Source organism: Hyperolius riggenbachi, chromosome 5 (assembly GCF_040937935.1).
Source record: "Hyperolius riggenbachi isolate aHypRig1 chromosome 5, aHypRig1.pri, whole genome shotgun sequence".
NCBI lineage: Eukaryota > Metazoa > Chordata > Amphibia > Anura > Hyperoliidae > Hyperolius > Hyperolius riggenbachi.
This window is the reverse complement of record NC_090650.1, coordinates 347,332,851-347,354,780: the sequence shown is the minus strand read 5'-3', so window position 1 is coordinate 347,354,780 and position 21,930 is coordinate 347,332,851.

Genomic DNA, 21,930 nt, shown 5'->3' with positions numbered 1-21,930 from the left:
CTTATTTAGACCCCGATAGTCTATGCAGGGACGGAGGCCTCCATCTTTTTTTTTAACAAAAAAGAACCCAGCGCCCGCAGGTGACCGAGAGGGGCAGATAAAACCCTTAGCTAAATTTTCTTTGATGTACTCCTGCATTGCCAACTTCTCTGGCCCTGACAGGTTATAAAGGTGACCCCTAGGAGGCATACAACCAGATATTAATTCAATCGGACAATCAAAGGGACGGTGAGGGGGTAGTCTGTCTGCTGATGTAGGATAAAAGACATCAGCAAAATCTTTATACTGCTCTGGCAATCCTTCCACCTGAATTCTGGTGTTACCCATGGTTACCTTCGCCAAACAATGATGATAACAGCGGGTAGACAAGTTCGTTAGCTGACCAGAGGCCCAATCAATCTGAGGGGCGTGAAGTCGTAACCATGGCAGCCCAAGGATGATGGTGAAAGTTGCCGTTCGTAACACAAAACACTGCAGACTCTCTCTATGTAAAACCCTATGGTGACCCCCTACTCCGGAGTCTGAGACAGAGGGTATTTACTCTGCAGAGGAGAGTCATCCACCGCAGTAACTAACGCTTTATGATTCAAAGGGACAAAAGGAACTCCAAGTTTTTTAGCAAAATCATAGTCAAGAAAGGCCTCAGTAGAAACTGTCTGATCCTTCCATGAAATGGTGCATGGAAGGAGCAGTCGATCGTCTTTGAGAGGTAAACTCTGTGCGCCCAGGGTGTTACCTCTGACCACTCCTAGGCGACAGCGTTTCCCGACTTTTTGGGACAGTTCTGTGCTTTATGACCCTCCTCTGCACAGTACAAGCAGAGTTGTTCAGTTTTTCTACGAGTCTGCTCGACTCCTGAGTAGTGACGTCACTCACCACGTGGGAGGAGGTGTGGCCACAGTACGGAGTGCGGAAACTTGCCGGCTATTGACACAACTTCGGCAGGGAATCCCTATCCTTTACGGCGCCTCGCCTGCAACTGCAACTAGAGCCGGGTGTGCATAGCCCGACACAAGAACCTCTAATCTACGTCTAGACTCTCCCACTGTGAGCCGCCGGCCGGGGCCGGTGGGATTGAGCGGCTCTACACACGCACCTTATAGGACTGTCAAGGCGGCAGAACAATCAACATAACGGGACCGTGAGTTACCATCCAGGGGCACCCCTGTCATGTGATCACTATTGCAATCTATGCTTTAACAATTGGACACTAAGGATCTTGAATTATATAGAATTATTATCCTTGATGACACAACAAAGATTGCACGCGAGCAGGATACACAATAAAAGTTTATCAAGTAACTAAAGACTGTTATTAAGCAATATCCAGGGAGAATCTCTTCCAGGAAAACTGGGTTCATTGCGAGCTGCAAAGTCATCAATCTGAGACCCCTTATATGTGTCATTAGTATTTAACTTCTGTGAAGGGTGGATAATTATTGCTATAGCAACGGTTAGGACCATACAACACGGGTAGTTATCACTTACATAAGGACAATTGTGGGGATCAACCCACCAGGTGATACAACAGTTGGTCTAACGCTAGCTAATTTTAAAGGTTTAACAGGTCACTATTAGTGAGTCTATATTCATAAAACATGTTTTAACTAATGTTATATTTTAACCAATAAATAGTTATAACCATTTTAATTGAGCGCAGTCTGGTTTAAATTTTTACTACTATATCTCACACTACTCCTGCCCCGACTTTGTCTCTGATACCGTAGGTGACGGTCCACTCTGATCGCTAGAGAAATGACTTCATCAATTGTTTTTGGCTCAGGATATCCCAACATCAGGTTAGATACTGCATCTGATAATCCTGACAAGAAACAATCCAACAATGCAAATGAGCCCCATCTAGGTGATACCGCCCACTTCCTGAACTCAGCTGCATAAGTCTCTACCGAATCCTTGCCTTGCCGCAACATCTTGAGCTTCCGCGCAGCGGTCGAGGCAAAGTCTGGATCATCGTAAATTATAGCCATAGCTTTGAAAAATTCCTCCACAGAGGTCAGGGCCCCATCCCCTGGTGGAAGGCCATATGCCCAGGTCTGGGAATCCCCAGTCAACAGTGTTTTAATAAAGATAATTCTCTGTGCGGCAGTACCTGAAGTATTAGGTCTCAACCCAAAGTAAGATAACACTCGATTTTTAAAGTTTCGAAAGTCAGATCTATGACCAGAAAATTTCTCGGGCACAGGCATGCGTAAGTCTGTAACAAGAGGGGATCGCACTGCATTAACAGTTGTCTGAAGGGCTTGTATAGACCCAGACAAGGCGTTGATCTGAGTCTGATGACTATCCAGCATGCTGATGCAATTCTCCGAGGTGGTGAGTGCAAGCAGACGACTGTCAAGTGTGTCCATATTGTTTTGGTCTGCCGTTCTGTAACGATCGGTGTCAACACGCAGAGAGAATCTGATTATTGGTGATCTGCAGATTCACCAGTAATGCAGATATACACCAGATTATGAATGATCTGCAGAATCACTAATAATTCAGGTATGTCTAACCTCTGGACACCTGAGATGTGAGTGTGCAGTGTAACAGTAGCACTGTGAGAGAGAACCGCCAGAGGAACTGGAGGTAAGAAGAAGAAGGGATTTCACCTCAGACTGTGGGTGAATCCCTAGGCCAAAGGCTCCCCAGGAGAGGGGCCTAGGCAAGGTTGCAGGAAGCCCTGCTGCTAATATTAACAGGCTTGCCCTAACTAGGTGTGAGGGCCTATTCTCTATGCCCTGGAACCGGGCTAAGATATAACACAGAAATGACATAGTATCCTAGTCTTGGGTGTGAGGTCCGCAGTCACAACACCCTGGAACTGGTCTAAAGCATAACATAGAACTGACACAGTATCCTAGTCTTGGGTGTGAGGTCCGTAGTCACAACACCCTGGAACTGGTCTAAAACATAACATAGAAGTGACACAGTATCCTAGTCTTGGGTGTGAGGTCCGTAGCCACAACACCCTGGAACTGGTCTAAAGCATAACATAGAACTGACACAGTATCCTAGTCTTGGGTGTAAGGTCCGTAGTCACAACACCCTGGAACTGGTCTAAATCATAACATAGAACTGACACAGTATCCTAGTCTTGGGTGTAAGGTCCGTAGTCACAACACCCTGGAACTGGTCTAAAACATAACATAGAAGTGACACAGTATCCTAGTCTTGGGTGTGAGGTCCGTAGCCACAACACCCTGGAACTGGTCTAAAGCATAACATAGAACTGACACAGTATCCTAGTCTTGGGTGTGAGGTCCGTAGTCACAACACCCTGGAACTGGTCTAAAGCATAACATAGAACTGACACAGTATCCTAGTCTTGGGTGTGAGGTCCGTAGTCACAACACCCTGGAACTGGTCTAAAGCATAACATAGCATAGCATGAGAAAGTATTCTAGCTCAGTGTGGATTCCCAGGTCCTTCCTGGTTCAACCACACTGTTGGATCTGACTGAGGTCTGTGTGCTAACACGTAAGCATTTGCAACGGCAGACGATGTGAGACTGAGGGACGAGTGGTTATATAGTGCAGCGCTGCCCAGCGCCACCCAGTCCCTTGCAGCCATTCCGCATACAAACTTGGATCAGCTGACCAAGGGAGTCAGCTGATCCCTCTCTGCTTCCCATAAAGCTTCTGTCTCGCCGTGCGCGCGCGTATTCCTCAGCCTATGTGCACAGGAAGGCTGCACCAGGTCAGACGCATGTCGCCGCGCGTAAACCGCCGGACTGGACGCGGAAACGGCCGCCACGCCGTCAGAGCATGCGGCGGCCATTCCGCAATCCTTTACAAAAGCATACTCAAATCTCCCCTCACCAATGATCCTTACTATTAAGGTTTGGGAAACAGCTAACAAGAAGTATAAACAAGCGAATGTCCACTCCCCCTTTACCCCATTGTGGTGTAACCCCTGATTACCCCACTTCTTTAACATCCCTGATCCCATCTTATAGGCATCATATGGTATTAAGTGGCTGCAGCACATAATTACTGACGAACATTTGAGGACATTTAATTCACTTAAATCTGATTGTGCCTTAAATAATAAAATGTTCTTCAGATACATTCAAATTCGGCACGCGGCACAAGCTCAATTTCCCAATCCTATTACTTTAATGTCTGATCCTTTGGAGTCCCTCCTGCTACAGAAACACTTAGATTCTCCTTTATCAGCGATACATGCAACTCTGGTAGGCACGTCGACTCCTAGAGTGGATAAGGCCTATCAGGCTTGGAAAACAGATATACCTACCCTAGAGGAACAGGAGTGGCAGGACTTGTTGGAAAACCCAGGAGAATACTTAATATCCTGTAGAGATAGGCTTATCCAAATGAAGTTTATATTCCATATATGTTACACTCCAGCCAGGTTAATAAATATGTACTCTGACAGATCTGATGAAGGTCCTAGGTGTAGGCTAGTGTTGGGCGAACAGTGTTCGCCACTGTTCGGGTTCTGCAGAACATCACCCTGTTCGGGTGATGTTCGAGTTCGGCCGAACACCTGGTGGTGTTCGGCCAAACTGTTCGGGTTTGCCCTAACTGCTGAATGTCCGGCCGAACAGGGCCCCTGTTCGGCCGAACAGGGCCCTGTTCAGCCGAATACGGCCCCCCTATGGGGTCGCAGGCATAAGGGGGGAGCATGCCCCGATCGCGGGGGGGGGGGTCGGAAATTCCCCCCACCCCCCCTTGCTAGCGCTCCCCCCTCTGCCCGCTTCCCCATACAAAAGTTTGACGAAAGTAAAATAGCACCGGTAGTGGTGGCTGGCTGCTGCAGTGGCTGGCTGGCACTATGAAGTGACTGAGGAGGAGGAGTCGGAGTAGGACGCGTTGAGGGAGGCCGGGCAGCGGGCGGTTCAGCGGTAGTACCCTTGTGGTACTTCCGCCCTTTCTCTGACCTCACGTCCTCTGCGTGATGACGCATACGAGGGTACGCGTGACGCGTACCCTCGTATGCAGAGGACATGAGGTCAGAGAAAGGGCGGAAGTACCACAAGGGTACTACCGCTGAACCGCCCGCTGCCCGGCCTCCCTCAACGCGTCCTACTCCGACTCCTCCTCCTCAGTCACTTCATAGTGCCAGCCAGCCACTGCAGCAGCCAGCCACCACCACCGGTACTATTTTACTTTCATCAAACTTTTGTATGGGGAAGCGGGCAGAGGGGGGAGCGCTAGCGGAGGTAGTGGGGGGAATTTCCGACACCCCCCCCCCGCGATCGGGGCATGCTCCCCCCTTATGCCTGCGACCCCATAGGGCCCCCAAAAGCGGGATGTTCGGGGAGTTCGGGGTTCGGCCCGAACATGCCGAACATCGCGGCCATGTTCGGCGAACGTTCCCGAACTCGAACATCCAGGTGTTTGCCCAACACTAGTGTAGGCAGTCCCCTGGAGACTTTATGCATATGGTCTGGAATTGTCCAAACATTCGGCTATATTGGGAACAGATTAACGAATTGCTACAAAAAATATTTGAAAGACCTATTTCTTTGGATCCTAAAACGCATCTAGGAGACTAGATGCGTTTGTTCCCAAAAGATAAATGCAGCTCATTTCAATTTTATACAACTCTTTCTTAATATCACCCCCCCTATTGGGTATTTTTTGTTTTACTATTCCTTTGAATCGCAAGCCAGAAGGGTCCTTATTATGATACTTTTCAAAATGTAGTCCCAGAGGGCTATCTTTTTCCGCTTTTTCAATATTTTTCACGTGTTCACCAATTCTCGTTCCCAATCTTCTCTTGGTTTTTCCAACATACAATAAATTGCACGGACATCTAATACAGTACACAATCCTTTCCGAATTACAGTTGATATTGTCTCTAATATCATACGTCTTTGTTCCCTTTGCATTAGAGAAGGTTTTTGATCTTTCAACCAGGCAACATACACAGCAATTCACACAGCTGAACATTCCTACTTTCTGGGCATGTACAAATTAACTTATATTCAGAGGAATTGCCTCCTAAAATTCGACAGTATCTGGATTACGTGGTTAGAACACCTTAAGAAACATGGCGTTGCCTATGACACTGATGTGTAAGCTCACAAATGATTCTGTGTGGTTGGGGACTGCAAGAGGAAATAAGGTTGGGCAGGGGGGGTGAAATTTCAGGTTGGGATAGGGTGGGGGGAGTGGTGTTGATGTTATCAATGTAAAAACATTTTCAATAAAACTTATTTGAAAAAAAAAAAACCCTGAAAATTTGGTGTTTCTAGGACTTATGGGGGCTTTGCTATTAACCGCTAAAGTCGGCGGATTTTTACTGTAATGTAAAATGCAGAAAATAGGCAGATGCAGATTTTCTGCATTTTACATTACAGTAAAAATCCGCGGTTGATAGCAAAGCCCCCTTAAGTCCTAGAAACACCAAATTTTCAGGGTTTTTTTTTTTTTTCAATAAGTTTCAGAGTTTATTAAACAGAATCTTGTGAAGAAGATGCAAAAAAAAAGTTTTCAAAAAGACCTTATAGTTTTTGAGAAAATTTATGTTAAAGTCGGGTGGAATTTCCGTGATTTCTGGCAGAAATTTCCACGATTTCCGGCGGAAATCCGCCTACCGCACTTGCATTACCGATTTCCGCATTCCAATGCGGAAATGCAATTTCCGATCGGAATTTCGGAAATTGCATTTCCGCGGAATCCGAATGAGCATCCCTACTTGCCAGATCCATGTAATGGGAAGAGGGGGAAGGGGGTTGTAACAGGATGTATACTTACTTCTTTGAGCCCCTTTAGTCTCTCAGCTCTCTCAGTGTTTGTACTTTACCCTCCATTCTGCCACTATCCAGCCCAGTAGTCGTTGACTACTGCACATGTGCATCACTGGCCATGCGCCTCCTAGATCATGCTTCATTGCCAGGAATGTTCTGTGCATGAGCAGTTAAGGCTTCTAGCTGCACAGGCCCAGAACGTTCATGACTATGGGAGTGCAATTGAGGAGGCTCTGAGGCAACGCATGTGCAATAGTCCCAACTGAGCTGAGTCATGGACTTTACCAGGGCTGACAGCAGCAGAACAGAGGGTACCGGAAGGACACTGATGAGTTGAAGGACCATTGGGACTGGAATAAGCCCCGGTAAGTATAACTCCTTCCCCTGATGACAGGCTGTGGAGTTACAGGATACCAGAGATCAAATTTTTATGAGAAACGGGTGGAGCAGGGATATATTGTTACCTGTGCTGATGCCTACAGCTCCCCCCATTCTCCTCTCAGCCTCCCGTAACTCACCTAAAACCCCCCGGATTCTCTTATGGCCAGCCAGGTTGAGACTTACTGCACAGGCACAGTGCACACCAGCCATAGCCGGTGCCTGCGCAGTTATTCCTGACCCGGCTGACTGAAGGATTTTCCTGGGGGGCTTTCAGGTGAGTTACAGGGGGCTTTATAGGGCAGGGAGGAGGTCCACTACAAACTAGGGACTAGAAAATCGTATAGGGGAGGAAGGACCACTAGGCTCCAGGGAACTGTATAGGGCAGGGAAGAGGTCCGATAGACACCAGGGATCTGTATAGGGGAGTAAGGAACTCTAGCCCCTAGGGAACTGTACAAGGGAGGAGGACCACTAGACTCCAGGGAACTGTACAGGGAAGAAAGGTCCACTAGACTCCAGGGAACTGTATAGGGAAGTAAGTATATTGGAGGCAGGAGGTCCACTAGACTCCTCAGGATTGCTGCATCTGTTATTACTTAGAGGCCTCACAATTACTAGCACTTGATATTACTTGTCATTGCTCACAATCAAATGATTCCCACCATATCTAGCCTAGTGTTATATATACTGTATATATGTATTTATATAGCATTAATATCTTCTGCAGAACTTACAGAGTACATTAAAAGTTACTGACTATCCTCAGAGGAGCTCACAATCAAATCCTACAATATTCATAGGCTAGTGTCCTACCATATTATTATTATGTATTTATATAGCACTGGCATCCTCTGCAGCACTTTACAGAGTACATATCACTGAATGTCCTCAGAGGAGCTCACAATCTAATCCCTACCATAGTAATAGTTTAATGTCCTACCATGTAATTATTATGTATTTGTAACGATCGGTGTAACACAGAGAGGATCTGATTACCGGTGATCTGCAGTATCACCGAGAATGCATATATATACGATTATTGATGATCTGCAGTATCACCGATAATCAGATATATCTCTAACCTCTGGACACCTGAGTGATGAGAGTGTTTTGGTGCAACAGAAATACTTTGAGGATTGCACCTGAATGTCAGGTGCTAGAGCAATAAGGAGTATTGCTCTGCAGCAAGTTCCTTCCGTTGGTCTGAACTCTCCACAGGGAGGAGTCAGTCTGGAAGTAGGAAGGACAGAACGTGAGTGACACCAATGAGGGAGTGTCACTGACAGATCTGTGAACTATCTCTCAACAGGAGAGATAGTTCTCGAGGTCAGGCAGGCCAGGTCGTTAACACACGGACAGATAAAGTACAGAGACAGGAGACAGGTGGAGAATCCAGAGATTAACCAAGTTCAGCAACAGAGTATCAGAATGACAAGGTACAAAATCAGAGATCAGAGGAATTGTCAAGAAAGCAGAAGGTCATAACAAATAATCAACAATTCCTAGACTAAGGTGTGAGTTCTTTGGTCATCAACACCTTGGAAACTGGCCTAGATAATAACACAGATGATAACAGAATTTCCTAGACTAAGGTGTGAGTTCCATGGTCATCAACACCTTGGAAACTGGTCTAATGTAACACAGATACTGACAGGGTCTGAGTGCTACCACGTAGTGATCGCAACGCCAGACACCAGAGGAATGACCAGCACCCAGTATATATACACCAGCGCTCTCCTGCGCCTCCCCTAAGTGCTGGACCAATGAAAACTGAAAGAATTGTCAGCTGACCGGCCTGGTCAGCTGACACCCCTCTGACTGTTATAAATGCTCTGCCTCTCCGCACGCACACGCCTCCTTCTGAACCTGTGTGGACTATCAGTCCCAGCCACACCAGACATGTGTTGTAATGCCTCTGCTGTTTTGGATGCGGAATCCGCCGCACCGCTGTCTGAGCGTGCGGCGTTTTCTCCGCGTTCAGCAGTACAGACAGGAGTAGGCCTATGCGTGCAACCCGCCGCGTCGGACGCAGAATCCGCCGCCCTGTTCTCTGGGCATGCGGCGGTTTCTCCGCGTTCCGTCAGGCCAGTAAATGCAGGTCCCTGCGCGCAAGCCGCTATGTTGAACGCGGAATCAGCCGCCTTACTCTGAGTACTTGTGGCGGCTTTTCCGCATTTTCTCACAGTACCCCCCCCCCCCCCCCGAGGAGTGGACTCCGGACAGCTCCTACCCGGTTTCTCAGGATATAGAGCGTGGAATTCCTTCTTTAATTCATCCGCATGCATGCGGCAATCAGGTACCCATGTTCTCTCCTCAATACCATACCCCTTCCAGTGCACTAGATACTGTACCGAGTTCTGCACTACCCGTGAGTCTAAAATCTTTTCTATTTCGTACTCAGGTTGGTCGTCTACCATCACAGGAGGAGGAGGAGTGGCACCCACATGGACTGCTGGTTTAAGCAGGGACACATGAAAAGATCTTACACCACGCATGCTGGCAGGAAGATCAATGGCATAAGTAACATTGTTAATCTTCCTGGTTACAGGAAAAGGGCCCACAAACCTGGGACCTAACTTGGGCGAGGGTTGTTTCAGGGTCAAATGACGTGTGGAGACCCAGGTCTCCTGGTCGGAACTTCCACTCCAAGGACCGTCTCTTGTCAGCTTGACCTTTCTGACTTTGAAAAGCCTTCCCCAAATTACTTTTTACGATTCCCCAAATGGCTTTAAATGATTTTTGCCAAGCCTCCAGAGCTGGAAACGGAGTGGAAGCTACTGGTAATGGGGAGAACTTGGGCAACTTTCCGGTTACCACCTGAAATGGAGAAAATCCAGAGGAAGAGCTTTTCAAATTATTGTGCGCAAATTCTGCATATGGCAAGAACTTGACCCAATCATTTTGCGCATCCGCAACATAACACCTTAAAAACTGTTCCAACGACTGATTAACCCTCTCCGTCTGACCATTAGTCTGTGGGTGGTAGCCCGACGAAAATGACAGTTCCATGCCCATTTGATGACAAAATGCCCTCCAAAATCTGGAAACAAATTGGACTCCCCGATCTGACACTATGTTTTCCGGAATGCCATGCAGTCGGAAAACGTGGATGATGAAAAGATCAGCCAACTTCTGGGCCGAGGGGAGTCCTTTCAAGGGCACAAAATGTGCCATTTTACTGAAACGGTTGACTACCACCCAAATGACCGACATGCCTTCTGACCTTGGAAGCTCACCCACAAAATCCATGGAAAAATGGGTCCACGGTTCACTCGGGGTGGGCAAAGGCTGCAACATTCCCACAGGTGCCAGATGGGAGGGTTTGCTTTTAGCACACACTGCACACTCTCTACCATACTCCTTGCAGTGCATTGCCAGAGAAGGCCACCAAGCACACCTAGCAACCAAGTCTTGTGTTCTGGAAGCCCCCGGATGCCCAGCATTCTTGTGCGAGTGGAACAACTGCAAAATCTGGAGGCGAAATGGCAGTGGTATAAACATAACCCCTTCAGGCTTCCCCTCAGGGACATCCTGCTGGAATGGACTTAAAGTCTCCGTCCAGTCTTTCCAGGTTTCAGTGACTCCCAGCACAACTCTCTGTGGGACAATGGTCTCTGGGTCTGAGGGCTGTGCTGTCTCCGGCTCAAAACATCTGGACAAGGCATCCGCCTTAATGTTTTTACTACCCGGAGTATACGTAATTACAAATCTAAATCTCGAGAAAAACAGTGACCACCGGGCCTGTCGGGGACTCAATCTCTTAGCCCCCTCAATGTATTCCAAATTTTTGTGATCAGTGTAAACTGTAATCGTATGTTCTGCTCCTTCTAGCCAATGACGCCATTCCTCAAAGGCCAATTTAATGGCCAGGAGCTCCCTGTTGCCTATATCGTAGTTTTTCTCTGCTGGGGAAAACCTCCGAGAAAAATAGGCACACGGGTGTAACCTTCCCTGCAGCCCAGAGCGTTGAGACAGCACAGCCCCTACCCCAACTTCAGATGCGTCAACCTCTACAATAAATGGATGAGAGGTGTCTACGTGTCTCTAAATGGGTGCAGAGCAAAACAGTTCTTTCAAAGTGGAGAAAGCAGCTAGGGCTTCGGGGGACCAGTGGTTGGTATCTGCCCCTTTCTTTGTGAGACTGGTGAGGGGTGCTACGACTGTGGAGTACCCCTTTATGAACCTTCTATAGTAATTAGCAAACCCTAAAAATCTCTGAAGGGATTTGAGTCCTACTGGTTGAGGCCATTCCAGGACAGCAGAGACTTTGGCGGGATCCATAGAAAGGCCCGAGGTGGAAATTATATATCCCAGAAAAGCGACAGATGTCACCTCAAAAATACATTTCAAAAATTTGGCATAAAGTCTGTTTTGTCTAAGCCTGTGCAGCACGAATTTGACATGAGACCTGTGCTCAGAGAGGTTGTCTGAAAAGATTAGTATATCATCCAGGTAAATTAAGACAAATTTACCCAACACCTCTCTGAAAACTTCATTGATGAGTTCCTGGAAGATGGCCGGGGCGTTACACAACCCGAAGGGCATCACCAGGTACTCGTAATGCCCGTCGGGTGTGTTAAAGGCCGTCTTCCATTCATCGCACCAGGTTGTATGCACCCCTCAAATCCAATTTCGAAAAAATCTTAGCATTGGTGACTTGGGTGAATAAATCGTCTATCAAAGGTAACGAATAACGATTTTTAACTGTGATCTTATTTAGTCCCCGGTAATCAATGCATGGCCGAAGGCCTCCGTCTTTTTTTTTTTTAAAAAGAAACCTGCTCCGGCAGGCGACCGGGAAGGGCGAATGAATCCCTTAGCTAAGTTTTCACGGATGTATTCTTGCATGGCCGCCTTTTATGGCCCAGACAAATTGTAGAGATGACCTCTAGGGGGCATACAACCCGATCGGAGATCAATGGGGCAATCGAAAGGGCGATGAGGAGGTAGTTTATCGGCAGCTTTGGAACAAAACACGTCCGAAAACTCAGCATATTGTTTCGGAACTCCCTCCACATGAATCCTGGTCTGGCCTAAGGTCACCTTCACTAAACCATGATGAAAACAATGGGCTGACCAGCTCGTTAGCTGACCAGTGGCCCAATTTATCTGAGGGGAGTGAAGTTGTAACCACGGCATGCCAAGGATGACTGTGGAGGTTGTCATGCGCAACACAAAAAACTGCAATTTCTCTCTATGCAGCACCCCTATAGTGACTTCCACCTCTGGTGTCTGGGACAGAGGATGGTTACGCTGCAGGGGGGAATCATCCACTGCCGTAACCTGGAGGGGTGGTTTTACCGGGGTGAGCGGAATACCCAATTTCTTTGCAAATTCGTAATCCATAAAATTAGCCGCTGAGCCTGAATCAATGAAGGCCTCAGAGACTTCAGATTTATCATCCCATGTAATCATACAAGGAAGAAGTAACCGCTTATCCTCTAGGGGTAAGAGCAGTACGCCTAGGGTATTACCCCCAACTACTCCTAGGCAGTAGCGTTTCCCGACTTCTTAGGGCAATTTCGCACTCTATGACTCCCCTCTGCACAATAAAGACACAATTGCTCAGAAATGCTGCGTCTCCACTCCACTTGAAACAGTCTTGACCGACCAATCTGCATTGGCTCGGGTGGAGGTGAAACGGGAGGAGATGGAGTCACAGGAGGCACAGCGTAGGACACCATTTTAACATTGTTCCTACCCCGGGTCTGCCTTTGATAGCGTAATCTGCGATCAATCCTGATGGCCGATGAAATGGCCTCATCGACGGTTTTAGGTTCAGGCTGACTTAACATAAGGTCTGAGACCTTATCTGATAATCCTGATAAGAAACAGTCTAAAAGGGCATAGGTGTCCCACCTGGCTGAAACTGACCACCTCCTAAATTCGGCAGCATACTCCTCGACCGGATTCTTGCCTTGACGCAACAACTTGAGCTTCCGCTCAGAAGTCGAGGCAATGTCTGGATCGTCGTAAATTACTGCCATAGCCTTAAAAAATTCATCTACGGAGGTCAAAGCTAAATATCCGGTGGGCAGACTGTATGCCCAGGTCTGAGAATCGCCTGATAACAAGGTCTTAATAAATGTGACCCTTTGGGTCATGGTTCCTGAAGATCTAGGTCTCAACTCAAAGTATGACAACACTCTACTCCTAAAATTTTGAAAGTCAGATCTGTGACCAGAAAATTTTTCAGGTACAGGCATACGTATGTCTGTGCTAGGAGGAGATCGCACCTCATCCACAGCCGTCTGAAGGGTTCGTAAAGAACCGGACAAAGCGTCAATCATCGCCTTGTGATTACCCAGCACTTGGTTGATGGTATCCACCGAAGTGGTAAGTGTGCCCAGACGGTCAGTGTGTGCGTCCATTTGCATTTTTGGTTTGGCGTTGTGCAACGATCGGTGTAACACAGAGAGGATCTGATTACCGGTGATCTGCAGTATCACCGAGAATGCAGATATACACACGATTATTGATGATCTGCAGTATCACCGATAATCAGATATATCTCTAACCTCTGGACACCTGAGTGATGAGAGTGTTTTGGTGCAACAGAAATACTTTGAGGATCGCACCTGAATGTCAGGTGCTAGAGCAATAAGGAGTATTGCTCTGCAGCAAGTTCCTTCCGTTGGTATGAACTCTCCACAGGGAGGAGTCAGTCTGGAAGTAGGAAGGACAGAACGTGAGTGACACCAATGAGGGAGTGTCACTGACAGATCTGTGAACTATCTCTCAACAGGAGAGATAGTTCTCGAGGTCGGGCAGGCCAGGTCGTTAACACACGGACAGATAAAGTACAGAGACAGGTGATGAATCCAGAGATTAGCCAAGTTCAGCAACAGAGTATCAGAATGACAAGGTACAAAATCAGAGATCAGAGGAATGGTCAGGAAAGCAGAAGGTCATAACAAATAATCAACAATTCCTAGACTAAGGTGTGAGTTCCTTGGTCATCAACACCTTGGAAACTGGTCTAGATAATAACACAGATGATAGCTCTCAAAAAAGAAAAAAGATTGGCCCTACAAAACCGCACCACAAAAGTAATATGAAGTACAAATAAGCCTTTATTGAACCATAAAGTAGTTAAAACCATAAAAACAGGAGCACAATATGGATAAGAATGCCCTCAATGAACAATAAGTCAATATACAACACATGAGTATGTACAACTGAACAACAAAACACACCGGTAGCCAGCAGATGGAATGGTGGAGAGAAAACTGGATGAAACAATGAAGTGCAGCTGGACACCCTGTAAGGAATAAACAGGGTGAAAAGGTGGTGTGAAAGGGGGTTGACAATGTCCAAACCCTGTGCCGTGTCTGTAGGACAATGGGTTAACAGGCAATGTACCAAGGACCCCTGCTGTGAGAAAAGCTAGATGGCATGTATCAATGTGTGTACGGAACGCTAACCCCAGATATGAGGAGAAATAAGGTGTGTACAGGAGCCAAGCCCAACTACCGAGTGGCAAAGAAGGGAAGGAGGAGAGGTGTGGGGGGCTGTGAGCCCAGTGTCACGGAAATCCGTGAAGTACGGAAACCTGAAGAAAGAGGTCTTACCTGTGAGGCTGGACAGGAGGGCAAGTGTGTGTGCAGAGGCCGTCGCGATTCGCCGCAAGGAGCGGCTTCTTCCGGGCATAAACAAGCCCGTTCGGCATGAGACTAAATAGTCGCATGTAGTGACGCATGGTCGCGTCAGATGATGGCTGTGTGGGGCGGAGTCAGGGGTAGGTAAACAGTGTGTGGCCACACACGGGGAACAGTCTCCACGTACGCATTGACGTGGAAGGCTGTCCCCACCCCAGAAACGCCCCTAGCAGCCGCAACCATCTTGGTGTGGGGAAAGAACGGGCACTAGAGTTAAAAAGCATTTATGGCACATACAATGTGTCTAAGTAGTACAGAATATTCGAATATGTACTGCTGGCTACCTAACAGAGGACAATAAAAGGGCTCAGACAAAAGAATTATATGTAAGTGTATTACAATATCAGGTTATATATAAAAATGGCAAGGGCATAAATAAATAGCCATATGAACTTATAGATGTTCGTTCTACTGACACCCACTGGAAAGAGTTGGTATTGTGGACAAAGGATTCCAAATCAAACTATATGGCAACTAGAACCACAATATGGGAGAAACAGAACAATCATAATATACAATAAATGTTTCAAATTGATTGTCAGATGGTAAGACAAGTGTCCAAACTTCCCCCACTCCTATCGATCTTCAGCAGAAGCCAGGGAATTAGCAGTGTAGCAATGAAGCAGACCTCCAAAGTGGTTGTCTTCGGCAGGAGATCCATCACCCCCTCCTGTGACTGTGAATGTTGGTGGTTAATTTAAATGTGTTGGTACACTTGGGATATAGATATTGTATGGTCCACTAGTATCTTTGTTATTTATGGGGTCCCTTGCGGTCGTTGGTGAGTTTGACCGTTGGACCTTGGGACCACCTTTTGACTGGCATGTTGTTTTGGTTTCTCATTAGTGTGGCACCATGTTTTATCCATTCGGGAGAGTTTGCTATTTATATTGCTGTCACTGTCCCCATGCCTGTGGTAAGTGGACCATGGTTTCCTTTACCCACTGTACGTTTGGCCATATTAATATTGTTGGCAGCTGGCCATGCAGTGTTGTATGACCTAGCTGTCACTATGGTTTTTTACATTTGTGGGGACTTTACTTATAACACTATTTGTTCTTACCAGATTTGGGGTTCCCCTTTTTCTGTGTGTTTCTCCTGCCGAAGACAACCACTTTGGAGGTCTGCTTCATTGCTACACTGCTAATTCCCTGGCTTCTGCTGAAGATCGATAGGAGTGGGGGAAGTTTGGACACTTGTCTTACCATCTGACAATCAATTTGAAACATTTATTGTTTATTATGATTGTTCTGTTTCTCCCATATTGTGGTTCTAGTTGCCATATAGTTTGATTTGGAATCCTTTGTCCACAATACCAACTCTTTCCAGTGGGTGTCAGTAGAACGAACATCTATAAGTTCATATGGCTATTTATTTATGCCCTTGCCATTTTTATATATAACCTGATATTGTAATACACTTACATATAATTCTTATGTCTGAGCCCTTTTATTGTCCTCTGTTAGGTAGCCAGCAGTACATATTCGAATATTCTGTATTACTTAGACACATTGTATGTGCCATAAATGCTTTTTAACTCTAGTGCCCGTTCTTTCCCCACACCAAGATGGTTGCGGCTGCTAGGGGCGTTTCTGGGGTGGGGACAGCCTTCCACGTCAATGCGTACGTGGAGACTGTTCCCCGTGTGTGGCCACACACTGTTTACCTACCCCTGACTCCGCCCCACACAGCCGTCATCTGACGCGACCATGCGTCACTACATGCGACTATTTAGTCTCATGCCGAACGGGCTTGTTTATGCCCGGAAGAAGCCGCTCCTTGCGGCGAATCGCGACGGCCTCTGCACACACACTTGCCCTCCTGTCCAGCCTCACCGGTAAGACCTCTTTCTTCAGGTTTCCGTACTTCACGGTTTTCCGTGACACTGGGCTCACAGCCCCCCACACCTCTCCTCCTTCCCTTCTTTGCCACTCGGTAGTTGGGCTTGGCTCCTGTACACACCTTATTTCTCCTCATATCTGGGGTTAGCGTTCCGTACACACATTGATACACGCCATCTAGCTTTTCTCACAGCAGGGGTCCTTGGTACATTGCCTGTTAACCCATTGTCCTACAGACACGGCACAGGGGTTGGACATTGTCAACCCCCTTTCACACCACCTTTTCACCCTGTTTATTCCTTACAGGGTGTCCAGCTGCACTTCATTGTTTCATCCAGTTTTCTCTCCACCATTCCATCTGCTAGCTACCGGTGTGTTTTGTTGTTCAGTTGTACATACTCATGTGTTGTATATTGACTTATTGTTCATTGAGGGCATTCTTATCCATATTGTGCTCCTGTTTTTATGGTTTTAACTACTTTATGGTTCAATAAAGGCTTATTTGTACTTCATATTACTTTTGTGGTGCGGTTTTGTAGGGCCAATCTTTTTTCTTTTTTGAGAGCTATCTAATGAGTTATTGGCCTTTCTGCACGCATGTGATAGTCATTGATTTATTTAAGTTGTAAGCCTATTTTTCACATATTAATGTATGGTGCTTGTCCATTTCTGTTTGATCGTTTAATAACACAGATGATAACAGAATTTCCTAGACTAAGGTGTGAGTTCCGTGGTCATCAACACCTTGGAAACTGGTCTAATGTAACACAGATACTGACAGGGTCTGAGTGCTACCACGTAGTGATCGCAACGCCAGACACCAGAGGAATGACCAGCACCCAGTATATACACACCAGCGCTCTCCTGCGCCTCCCCTAAGTGCTGGACCAATGAAAACTGAAAGAATTGTCAGCCGACCGGCCTGGTCAGCTGACACCCCTCTGACTGTTATAAATGCTCTGCCTCTCCGCGCGCGCACGCGTCCTTCTGAACCTGTGTGGACTATCAGTCCCAGCCACACGAGACATGTGTTGTAATGCCTCTGCTGTTTTGGATGCGGAATCCGCCGCACCGCTGTCTGAGCGTGCGGTGTTTTCTCCGCGTTCAGCAGTACAGACAGGAGTAGGCTTATGCGTGCAACCCGCCGCGTCGGACGCGGAATCCGCCGCCCTGTTCTCTGGGCATACGGCGGTTTCTCCGCGTTCCGTCAGGCCAGTAAATGCAGGTCCCTGCGCGCAAGCCGCCATGTTGAACGCGGAATCAGCCGCCTTACTCTGAGTACTTGCGGCGGCTTTTCCGCTTTTTCTTACAGTATTTAGATAGCACTGACATCTCCTGCAGCACTTTACATAGTATAGTACAAAGTCATGTCACTGACTGTCCTCAGAGGAGCTCACAATCTAATCAATGTCATATGTATGGCAACTAAGATATTACTTTATATTAAAGGAGGGGTACTCTATGCAAAGTTTTGCTGGGCAGCAGTGTCACTGAATTACAATGCTGCTACGTTCATGTACATTTGGCCTTGTCCATGATACATCATGACCATGCCCACCTTCCAGTGCATGGTCATGCTCTTTTTTTCACCGGGTTGTGTGGGCCCCAGGTTGAAATTTCTCTGGTGGGCCCCCAGTGTCCCAGTCCGACCCCAATATTTTATATATTTTTCATTTGAGCAAAACTTTGTTGCTTTTCTTGCTCTTCTTCTTACTCCCTTTTTTTTCACTTGGATGAACATCTTTCCCTTTGCTATTTGGTTTTTGCTGTTCCCCACGCTAGTCTTCTTTCTTCAGGACCTGCTGACATTCTTTCAGCTGTCACTACACCAAGTACCCTTTCAGCTACTGTCACAGTCAACTGACCACCATTGATGAGTGAGTTCTCTGATAGTAGGTGGCCGGTGTGACCACCTGCCAAATCCATAATTGCGTGTGAGCCTGCCCAGGCTGCTTCAGTTCAGCAGCCTCAGGCAACTGCTCCACGTGCAGCTGGAGATGTAGAGAAAAAACTACTACTAACCTCTGGGCCGTCGCCAGTGCTGCGAGAGTCACTGTGGGACAGATGTTGGATGACAGACATGTCAGAAATGGATGCAGCATTACAACATTACATCTACCCAAATCGTTGCACCCATCTCTGACATGTCAATTAGCCCATGGTAGCCATGCCCCCTAACTGATCGGCAGAATGAGATATGGCTGCCAGCTTCTAACCACACCCATTCATTCTAATGAGTTGCTTAGATGTGCCGTAGGAAAAAGTGGGAGAGGCCATGACTAGCTTAGGACTCTTTCACACCACAGCAGATTTTTGGCGGTTTGACGGAAAGTCATGGACTTTCATTTTACTTTTCACATCTACCACTGCAATTTGGTGCGTTGCGGTACGACGCAGCTGGGACCTTTTAATTGTACGGCGCTGGCGTTTTCCCATCGGGTGAATTAGAACTACCACCACTAATCAGTGTTGCACCGTAACATCCCGACGACACGCCACAGATCATAACGCTTGCAGGAAATTGGCTCCTGCAAGCGTTATGTAATGTGAAAGAGCCCTTACTACACAAACTGCCCCTTTCTTATGGGAGGAAGATGTGCATGGATTGAGGCAACATAGAGCCAGTGTGTGCTCCAAGCATGGGTGCCAGGAGGAACCTGACTGTCAGCTTGGTGGGTGGGGGACACGTCAAATTTCACGCTATGGTGGGGGTGGGCGAATTGCCTGAGAAACACAGAAACATCATCAGTCATCTCATTTTTAGTGCCCAACATCTCATTCTCTCAAATTGAAAATCAGTAGATGACTTCTCTTTAACTCACCTCATAAACAATACTAAACTCCATCTACACATGGAAAATAGGATCAGAGGCAGGCTCGGTATCTCTAGAGAAAATTACTCTATCCCTGTACTATGGTAATATACACAGCACTACCAGCCGCAAAGGCCTCCTTTAGAATAGGAAATACAGGATCTGAATAAGTTACCCCCCCCCCCCACATCAACTCCCCACCACCTTTATAATTTAATAGAACACGTGATCAATCTGTCCCTAAACGAAGTGGATACACTCTAGAGAGGAGAGAAAAGTAGTTAGTTAGATAGTTGTAGTCTGAGTTAGACCTGTGTTTATGGGTACTGTACAGGTTTTTGTCTATCCCTGATGTACGGATGTAAGGAGACGCATGGCAACTAGGATATTACTTTATATTAAAGGAGGGGTACTCTATGCAAAGTTTTGCTGGGCAGCAGTGTCACTGAATTACAATGCTGCTACGTTCATGTACATTTGGCCTTGTCCATGATACATCATGACCATGCCCACCTTCCGGTGCATGGTCATGCTCTTTTTTCACCGGGTTGTGTGGGCCCCAGGTTCAAAATTCTCTGGTGGGCCCCCAGTGTCCCAGTCCGACCCTGATATTTTATATGTTTTTCATTTGAGCAAAACTTTGTTGCTTTTCTTGCTCTTCTTCTTACTTACTTTTCTTTTCACTTGGATGAACATCTTTCCCTTTGCTATTTGGTTTTTGCTGTTCCCCACACTAGTCTTCTTTCTTCAGGACCTGCTGACATTCTTTCAGCTTATTTAGCCCTCTATTTACATTCAGATCCAGTTTTGAATTATTTGTCTTTTAACAACTCCATATCCTACTTGTATTATATTGTCTATATGTTTTTCATTTAACAATAGCAGTGGCCTTCCAAGGGGGTGGGTGGGGAACCGCAGGTGACACTAAGGAGGGGGGGGGGTGAAAAACCAAGCAAAGTAAGGTGGAAGATCAAGGTGAAATGTTTGCGTACAGCTCAACCTGCAGTGTAAGCAAGCGCTACTACCAGCTCCTGCAGCTGCTGTACTGTTTGTAGCTGCCTTTCATCTCTTCCTCTAGCTTGCATCACACCTCCAGCCCCGCCTTTGCTGATCACATGCCTGCTATGTTGGCTGTAGTGCTGCTCAGGAACTCAGAGCTGTAAGCTGCTGTGTGATTGTGGGCAGCATGGAATGGTGCTGAATGTGCAAATAAGGGAAAGTGAAGACCGCAGTCACTACGCCAAGTACTCTTTCAGCTACTGTCACAGTCAACTGACCACCATTGAAGAGTTCTCTGATAGTAGGTGACAGGTGTGACCACCTGCCAACCCCATATTTGCGTGTGAGCCTGCCCTGGCTGCCTCAGCTCAGCAGCCTCAGGCAAATGCTCCACGTGCAGCCGGAGATGTAGAGAAAAAACACAGCCGCACTCACCCCCAAATAAGTACTACTTCTAACCCCTGGGCCGTTGCCAGTGCTGCGAGAGTCACTGTGGGACAGACAGATGTTGGTTGACAGACATGTCAGAAATGGATGCAGCATTACAGCATTACATCTACCCAAATTGTTGCACCCATCTCTGACATGTCAATTAGCCCATGGTAGCCATGCCCCCTAACTGATTGACAGAATGAGATATGGCTGCCAGCTTCTAACCACACCCTTTCATTCTAATGAGTTGCTTAGATGTGCCGTAGGAAAAAGTGGGAGAGGCCATGACTAGCTTAGGGCTCTTACACACCAGAGCTGATTTTTGGCGGTTTGACGGAAAGTCATGGACTTTCATTTTACTTTTCACATCTACCACTGCAATTTGGTGCGTTGCGGTACGACGCAGCTGGGACCTTTTAATTGTACGGCGCCGGCGTTTTCCTATCGGGTGAATTAGAACTACCACCACTAATCAGTGTTGCACCGTAACATCCCGACGACACGCCACAGATCATAACGCTTGCAGGAAATTGGCTCCTGCAAGCGTTATGTAATGTGAAAGAGCCCTTACTACACAAACTGCCCCTTTCTTATGGGAGGAAGATGTGCATGGATTGAGGCAACATAGAGCCAGTGTGTGCTCCAAGCATGGGTGCCAGGAGGATCCAGACTGTCAGCTTGGTGGGTGGGGGACACGTCAATGGTATGGTATGGAGTTGGACTCCAGTTATGGAAAGAGTTGTGAGAGGTGTGGGAAGTCCAGAGTGACCACATCCCCAAAATGTTTTTTTTTTCTTTTCTTGGAAAGGGTGTGGGGGTGTGGGGGGGACATAAAGTAATTAGCACCGGGTGCCAAATACCCTAGGAATGCCACTGCATCATAGCTTTATTCTTTTTTTTCTCTTCTTACCACTATTAGTGGGATTTGGAGTACCTTTTCTCTCCATTTTTTTCATTATAGAAGACTATTACAGTTTTCCATTTGCAATTTTTGCTTTATTTCCCTCTAGTTGTCTCGTCCAGGACTTGCTGGCATTCTCTGTGCTTATTTGGCATTCCAGTTATGTTCTGTGCTGCAGGTTTCACTT